General features: G+C 34.8%; 2 pseudogenes across 1 annotated transcript; both read left to right on the forward strand.

The window, feature by feature from the left end:
• Positions 1-405: 405 nt before the first annotated feature.
• LOC143562245 (putative receptor-like protein kinase At1g30570 pseudogene) lies at positions 406-1,236 on the forward strand (annotated as a pseudogene).
• Positions 1,237-3,634: 2,398 nt separating this feature from the next.
• LOC143562258 (putative receptor-like protein kinase At2g23200 pseudogene) lies at positions 3,635-8,492 on the forward strand (annotated as a pseudogene). Its single transcript, XR_013140453.1, has 6 exons — positions 3,635-4,959; positions 5,046-5,173; positions 5,601-5,954; positions 6,283-6,459; positions 6,913-7,019; positions 7,867-8,492. The product of XR_013140453.1 is annotated as a putative receptor-like protein kinase At2g23200 pseudogene (transcript).

The raw sequence follows: 8,492 nt of genomic DNA on the forward strand, positions 1-8,492 counted from the left end.
CAGGGTCAAACCCGTCCACTTGTTTAATTCCAGTTCTGTCGGTTTAACCACACACTCACACAGACAACAAACTTGTTCATCGTACTTAAAACAGTTTCCCAATTTTCAATCTCTCAACTCCGTCGCTAAATCCTGGTCATCTCTTTAACCTGCTATACACTAATTAATTTCACTCACATATTTTGTAGCTTAATAATTGCTATGTATCTTGTTCTGCTCGTTGGATTACTGTTATCTCATTCAAATTTCATATCAGAAGTAGTAGTATACAAATTAATATAATGTTGCTTAAGTATTCCATTTCTGTTGTTAATTACAAATTGACAAGCACTAGATGTTAGCACTTTGCACGCCTTAGGTTATTATGTTATTGAGCTCCGAGTAATAAGAGTTTGATTTTATATAATGCCTTTCATAGAAGAGTTTGATCACCTCAAAATACAACTGCAAGATATAATATCAGCTACCGAAAACTTTAGTACAAACAAGCTAATAGGCCGGGGCGGATTTGGACGGGTGTACAAAGGGGAACTCTCTCTCCCAGAGGGGAAAGCCATGGTTGCTTTTAAGCGGTTAGATCGTAGACTAGGGCAAGGAAACGTTGAGTTTTGGAAGGAGATCATCACGCTTTCAAAATACAGACATGAAAATTTGGTCTCTCTGTTGCACTTTTGCAAAGAGGGTGATGAGATGATCCTTGTGTACGAGTATGCCTCTCGTGGGAGCCTTAACTGTTATTTAAGTGATGTTAATCACACGTGGACCCAACGGTTGAAGATATGTGTAGGCGTTGCACGTGGGATAAATTTCTTGCATGATCCCATGGGATCACAACAAAGAGTTATTCATAGAGATGTAAAAAGTGGAAACATACTTTTGGATGAGAAATGGACGGCTAAAGTTTCTGACTTTGGCTTGTCGAAAGCCGGCCCTGCTAACCAACCGCAAACATATATTGTCTCTAATGTTGTCGGTACGCCTGGGTATTGTGATCCATTGTACTGGGAGATGGGCTTCCTATCGAAAGAGTCTGACGTGTACTCATTTGGAGTTGTGCTGTTTGAAATTTTGTGTGGGAGATTATGCTTTGAGTATAGTAATGGTGAGCTAAGTAACATTTTAGTGCCTCGGTGGAGACGGAGCTATGAAGAGGAAAGGTTAGATGAGATTATACTTGTTGGTCTAAAAAAACAAATGGAACCAGGTTCTTTGAATACCTTTTCAGCCATTGCCTAATGCCTATTGATGTGTGAAGAAAGCTCGTGAAGAACGACCAGTGATTGCTGAGATTGTTAAAGAGCTAGAGTTTGCACTAGAACAACAAGTATTACTTTCTCTTTGCTTTAGTAATTTTTTATACTGTAGTACTGTTGTTACAAAACATTATTTTATAGGAGATTTTTGAAAACCTTGCAAAGAGAGTGGATATTGCAGAGCTGATCAAGATTGCAGGCCTTGCTGTACCTCCTCTGTCTTATGAATCACATAATCAACTTCTCATGCTTCTTTTGAAAGGTTATTATTGATGCTGGCAATACGGTAATCAGTTTTTTTTTGTTTTTTTTTTTTTATTTTTATTACTTATAGTAAATGCTTTTGTTTTAGGAATTTGAAGTTTTCATCCTAAATTATGACAACATCAGGGACCAGTTGTTATGCATTTTGTTTAAAATTATTTATTGACATAATAAAATGTATATGCTTGCTACACAGTGGGTATCAATTAATATGAAAGGAGAAGTTACCAAGGTGGTATCCGCAACAAAATGTTTCTTTGGCGACAATCTTGTAACTAAGAGCCCCTCAGATGTTGCACCTAACAGGAGAGCAAAAATTGCAAGGTTAGTTACTTTTTCGTAATAACAGGATATATTGTCTGATTTGAAATGTGATAGTTTGCACATCTGTTATTGTGATAGGTGCAAGTTTCCATACTATGTGTGGAACGTATATGGCAATCGTTTCAGAGTGGAAGTTAACTCTCGTTTTTTGTCACCAAATGTCGCATACACAATATATATTATCTTGAAATATTGCGGAAGAAGCAGTCCAAAATACATACCCTTTGAGTACAAACTGGATGGGGACACACATTATTCTAGATCATGCATTGCATATATATGTCAAAGAGGATGATGGATGGTTGTTTACTAAGCTATACCAATTCACTAGCCACCAGGGGTCACAAAATTTCAGTATCGACTTCTCTTCAAGGCGTCAAACTCCCTTAGACCACAAGTTTGACTTTCTGGATGAGTTTGCGTTTGAAGGCATTGAATTTCGCCCTTTGGAGAATGTAAGTTAACTTCCAATGATATATTTCTTTACATCATAATCAACAAATCATAGAAGGGTATATGTTTTAAAGGTGACATGTGGAAACCAAGAGGAAAAGCTTATGGAGACCGGCATGGAACCAAATTTGCTGGTAGATTTTACAGATTTAATCGAGTTGTCAAAAGATCATTTACAATGAAAAACCAAGAAAGAACTTTACTTTCTTCTTCGCAAAGGTTTCCTCATTGATGATGATAAGGTATTACTATTATTTCTTCAGTTTTTCTTGATAAATATTATTATTTCAAATATTTAGAGTTTATTAGTATCAAGTTCAGGGGCTCAGTTTACAGCTCCATATATTGTACTCACCTATTGAACGGAATGCAGTTAATTCTTTCATAGTCTTACAATAGCTATTTTATAACAACACTCATGTTTATCAATAAAACAGTGGATTTCTATTAGCAAAAATATGAAGAAACGTCTTATGATACCTGCAAGTACGTTTTTGGATACTCTTGATTGGAAATGCAATTCTGTACCTGAATCAGAATCAAGGTTAGGGATCTTGTGATAATAAGCATTTAATAATCACTTTTCAGATATTATTCAAGTAGTTTAGAATATATTATACATTTTGCAGATTCAAAGTGGTTACCAAGTCTCTTAAGCGTTATAGCTTTGAAATTCGTCTTAGAATCGATTCAAAAATATTGTCACCTCAAACAAAATATTCGTGTCACCTCATATTCAAACTACCGTCAACATACGCTTCATTCGAGGGTCCGATGGTGATTGGAATTGATGATGGTTATAAATGTCATTTGCTTCCATTGTCAATGTGTTTAAACACTCGTTGTCATCCTCCAATTATCGGGTCCCATGGCGGTAAAAGATCATGTCCCGGCCCGTTGCAGACCTGCAAAATGAAAGGCCATTCAAAGCAAAGGAAAGATGGTTAGATGGAAGTTCAATTTTCAGAAGTTTCGGTTCATATGAATGACACGGTTTATATATTATCTGTAGAGGAAAAGAAGTTTAAAAACATGAATTTTTTTGGCATTGTAATTGAAGGCGTCGAATTTAGACCCATGTAAATGTCTTTTTTGTGTTCTCTTTGGGTATCTTATTGGATGAGTGGAGAGGTTAGAAGGTTAAAACGCGAAGCGAAAACTAATGGAGTCATGGATATAATCAGGGCATTAATCCATGTGGTTTGATAGTCAATTATTTTTTTCTTCTTGTAACTAGTATTTGTTAATTAATTACAGAATATGCAAATATGAGTGGTGTACAAGACTTGTTGTTTAATGCATTTGTGAGCTGTATAACTTTTAATCATTTTAGATATATGAAAACTTTGAGCCTCAGATATCTGATCCAGTTGATAGCGGAAATTATTGAGAGTTGACTAAAAGAGAAGACTTTTTCCATCCCAAGATTACACACTTTTATTCTCATTCAGATTCAATATTTCAATATATTCACTAGCTTACATTTGTTTCCATCTTTCTATCAGCTTTGTTATATCAATTTCTTTGATTCATATAATGTCTTTCATGAAAGATTATGAGCACCTCCAAATTCAAATGAAAGATATACTATCCGCCACCAATAATTTTGATCCCGCCAAGGTGATTGGGCGCGGTGGATTTGGGAAGGTGTATAAAGGAGAACTCTCTCTGCCAGAGGGACCGATCATGGTAGCTTTTAAGCAATTAGATCGTAGATTCGGGCAAGGGAACATTGAGTTTTGGAAAGAGATCATGATGCTTTCCAAATACAAACATGAAAATCTGATCACCCTTATGCACTACTGCATTGACGGTAATGAGATGATCCTTGTGTACGAATATGCTTCACGTGGGAGCCTTGATCGATACCTAAGTGACGCGAATGCTCTCACTTGGACCCAGCGCTTGAGGATATGCGTTGGGGCTGCGCGTGGGCTACGCTTCTTACATGATCCTATGGAGACACAACAACGTGTTCTTCATCGAGACATCAAAAGCGCAAACATTCTTTTGGATGAGAACTGGACGGCTAAAGTTTCTGACTTTGGACTGTCAAAAGTTGGCCCTGCTAACCAAGAGCACACATATCTTATCTCAAATGCTATTGGCACGCTTGGGTATTGTGATCCGTTGTATTCAGAGCTGGGTTTCCTATCAAAAGAGTCTGATGTGTACTCCTTTGGAGTTGTGTTGTTTGAAGTTTTGTGTGGGAGATTATGCTTCGAGTACACTAATGGTGAACTAAGTAACATTTTTGTGTCTAAGTGGAGACGATGCTACGAGCAGAAGCGGTTAGATAAGATTATTCTTGTCGGTCTAAAAAAACAAATGCATCAAGGTTCGTTAAATTCATTTTCAGCCATTGCCTATCAATGTGTGAAGCGAACTCGTGAAGAGCGCCCGACAATGGCTAAGATCGTGAAAGAACTTGAGTTTTCACTCGAACAAGTAATTTTATTTAATTTTCCTGATTTGTAAATGGAAAGAAGAATGAGAACTGACACTAAACATTTTCTAGGAGAATCTTGATAACCTCGCAAAGAAAGTGGATTTTGCTGAATTGATCAGGATTGCAGACGGTGCATTGCTTCCGGTGTCTTATGGAGCCCGAAATCAACTGCTCATGTTTCTCTTGGAAGGACTGTTTGTTGAGGATGGAAAAACGGTAATTAGTAAATTTTTTTGTAACATAAATGTTGTTGATCACATGATGACTAATTAAATATGCTATGCATGCTTGTCTTATAACAGTGGATATCAATAAACATGAATGGAGAAGTTAGCAAAGTCTTATCTGCAACCAAATGTTTCTATGGAGATAAACTTGAAACTAAGAAAACAGGTCCTCCACCTATGCCGGATACAACAATTAGTACAAGGTAAGTCAATTTCTTTACAAGTTTTACTCATATACATAAAAATGTTTAGTTTTTTAATAAATAAAAGACATCGACATGTTAAAACTAACTTAGGGATTGTTTGACAATCTTATGCTGAACTATGAGGTCTGACCGATTAAGAGGTAGCCTCTGAATCGTTCAGCATGACTCTGAAACTTACCCATTAATGACTTCATTAATCATTAAGAGTTGTATACACATATACATGTTACATATAAATTATGTTATGAGATCCTTATATACTATATGAGTCCGCACTTTAAAAGAACACCATGTGACGGTTGGTGTTGCCTTAAAACCGGATATAATTGCCTAATCAGCATTGTTATGTAATTATGTGACATGATTATAAAACACAATTTAAAGTTTAGTATGCAATCTAACAAAATTTATGTAATTGCAACAGGTGCAAATTCGCTCACTACTTGTGGAACGTCTATAGCAATCGCTTCAGAGTAGAAGTTAACACTCAGTTTTTATCACCACGTGTCGCATACACCATTTACATTGTATTCCAACATTGTGGTCATTTTAGTGCTCCTTGTTACATACCCTTCCTATACAAATTGATGAGGAGACACATTATTCAACATCATGCATTGCCTATGAAAACCATAAGACATGGGTAATGACTAAGTTATACAGATTTACCAGTTACCACGGCCAACGAAATTTAAACATTGAGTTCTTGCCACCGGAACAAATACCCTTTAATGATATGCTTGCTTTTCAAGGGATTGAAATTCGGCCTACTGGGAATGTAAGTTTAGTAAAACGATTCGTTCTTTGATGTCATTTTTAACTTCTTCTTTTTTATCATAATCTAACTTTGCTAGAAATAAATCTTTAGTTGGCAAGTTAGTCAAAGTATAAGAGCTACTCTTGTAACTTTGTTAATCTGTGTTGTTAATTGTTAGTTAACCATTAACCAATGATTATGGTTGTTAGACATCTTATCGAGGTTAATTAGTATAACAACGAGTGAGGGTGTGATTTAGTTAGTTAGACTGAAAACATGTTTGTTAATCGTTTCATTTCTCTTTTGTAATTATCGCGAGAGATCTAATAGTATTTATTTCATATTATAGGATGAGGATGCATATAAGAAAGTTAAGGGAAAAACTAAGATGGACCTCCATTTGGAAAGGAATTTGTCACAAGATTTCGGATATTTTATCAAGCTATCAAAAGAAGTTATACAATGGACAACCAACATGGAACTTTATTTTCTTCTTCGCAAAGGGTTCCTCATCCGGGGAGAAAAGGTATACCAGTTCCTTCTTCATTTCTCGTCAACTAAGACATACTGTCACAAATTTTTAGCGTATATAGAAAACCGAAAAATATATTTCTGCACAATACTGGACCTTTATAGTAAAAAAGCTAGAAAGAGATTGCGGTAAACAATTACACAACTTTCTTTTGTATCATGGTTAATATAGAAAATGCAAATGTATTGAAGGGTACAATTGGGATATACAAAAGGAAGCTGCTATATCCGCTAACCATTCACTATCAACTGAAACGTGATGATGGTTGAACCCCTCCTAATCACTTAAGAACAGACGAGCTACAATTAGTCGGTTGCTCGACCTTTCTATTCTTAAACACCTAAAAATTCACTCTTATTCTATTTAGTTAATTACTGTCATAGATAAAATAATCTAATGGTTAACATTGTTCTAGTTCTAACGAAACGGCTGCTTGTCGTTGAACAGTGGTTCTCTATTAGCAAAAATATGACAAAACGCCTGATGATACGAGCACGTACATTTTTGGGACAAGAAGAATGGACATTAAATTCAATACCAGATTCTGAATCAAGGTCTCCCCTCTCTCTCTTTTAGTTATAACAGTACTTAGGTTGTTTGAATGCATGGTACCCAACTTTCATTCTAAACAGAAAGGGTCAAGACAATTTTGTAATTCATATAATAACATTTTATTTATAATTATAAAATAATAGAATAATACTAAAAGTTTTTTTTCCTATGATTTTAATTATTTGTTTATTATATTTACTTTTGAGATATTTTGATTTTCTTTATAACTTTTAAGATACAAAGTTTTATAAAGTTTTGAGCATGTTGTTGGAAAGTTTTTATTTTTATCTATGCTTTTATATAAACTTTATTTAACACCGAGTTGTGAATATTATGCAAAAATGATTAAAACAAAAAACTCGCGTGTCATCAAAGCTACATTATGTGTTATGTGTTAGGTTCTTTTTTTTTTTTTTTTGTAAAAAGGGACATCGTTTACCTTTTTCATCATCTAACAATAGAATATAACACGTTATATTCTTTTATGACATGTTAATATTTATCTACATTTCACTAAAAGTTCTGTTAATTAAAAACCGAACTAGTCAAATATAATTGTTTTTCTCTTCACCATCAACTATAATCAAACTGGATTGATAACAAGTGTACATGTCATCAAAGCAACACCGGCGTTTAGTTTTTTATAATATGGTGCCGATTAATTACTATTTTCGTCACTCTAATTATACAACATAACGTGTTAAAAAATACCGAATATACCCAGTTAAAACAACGTAACAAGTCAATGTATGAAAAACACAACGTAAAAACACCACATAGTATCTGTCAAGATGATTATTTGGCACCATATTGCATCATGCGTAATTTTTTCGACTATATACTTTGCAGATTCGGAGTGGTGACCAAGTCTACTATCAGTTATTCATTTACTATTTATCTCAGCTATACAAAGATTGAACCCATTGTTTTACCTAAAACAGTATATTCTTGTCACCTCATATACAAATTATCTGATCAGTACTCTTCATATGAGGGTCCCATGGTAATAGGAATTGTTGCTTATTCTAGAAATTATGTGGTTCCTTTGTCAATCTATTTAAACCCGCGTTGCCATCCCCCGATTATTGGATCCAAGGATGATCAAATCGAAACTCCCTGTAAAATGAAAGGCCATGCAAAACGTAGGAAGGACGGTTGGATGGAAGTTCAATTTGCAGAAATTTCAACAGAAAAAGAAGATTTTAAGCTATCTGTAGAAGAAGAAAAATTTAAAAGCATGAACTTTTTTGGCATTGTTATTGAAGGAATTGAATTTAGACCTTGCTTGTAAGTTGTAAGTTTATCACAACTAATATTAACTTATGATAGATATGTATCTTTATAGTAATTGACATATTGTTGGATTATTTTCATTAATTCTCATTAAAGATGCATTCCCATTTTACAACAAATGACGAGTCCGTGGTCGAGAGTTGCAACAAGAGATTAAACGGTTCTCACACCTCCAGTTGCAA

The sequence above is a fragment of the Bidens hawaiensis genome, unplaced genomic scaffold (assembly GCF_021521415.1).
Source record: "Bidens hawaiensis isolate Kalapana, Puna unplaced genomic scaffold, B.hawaiensis_p1.1 tig00020921_1, whole genome shotgun sequence".
NCBI classification, from domain to species: domain Eukaryota; kingdom Viridiplantae; phylum Streptophyta; class Magnoliopsida; order Asterales; family Asteraceae; genus Bidens; species Bidens hawaiensis.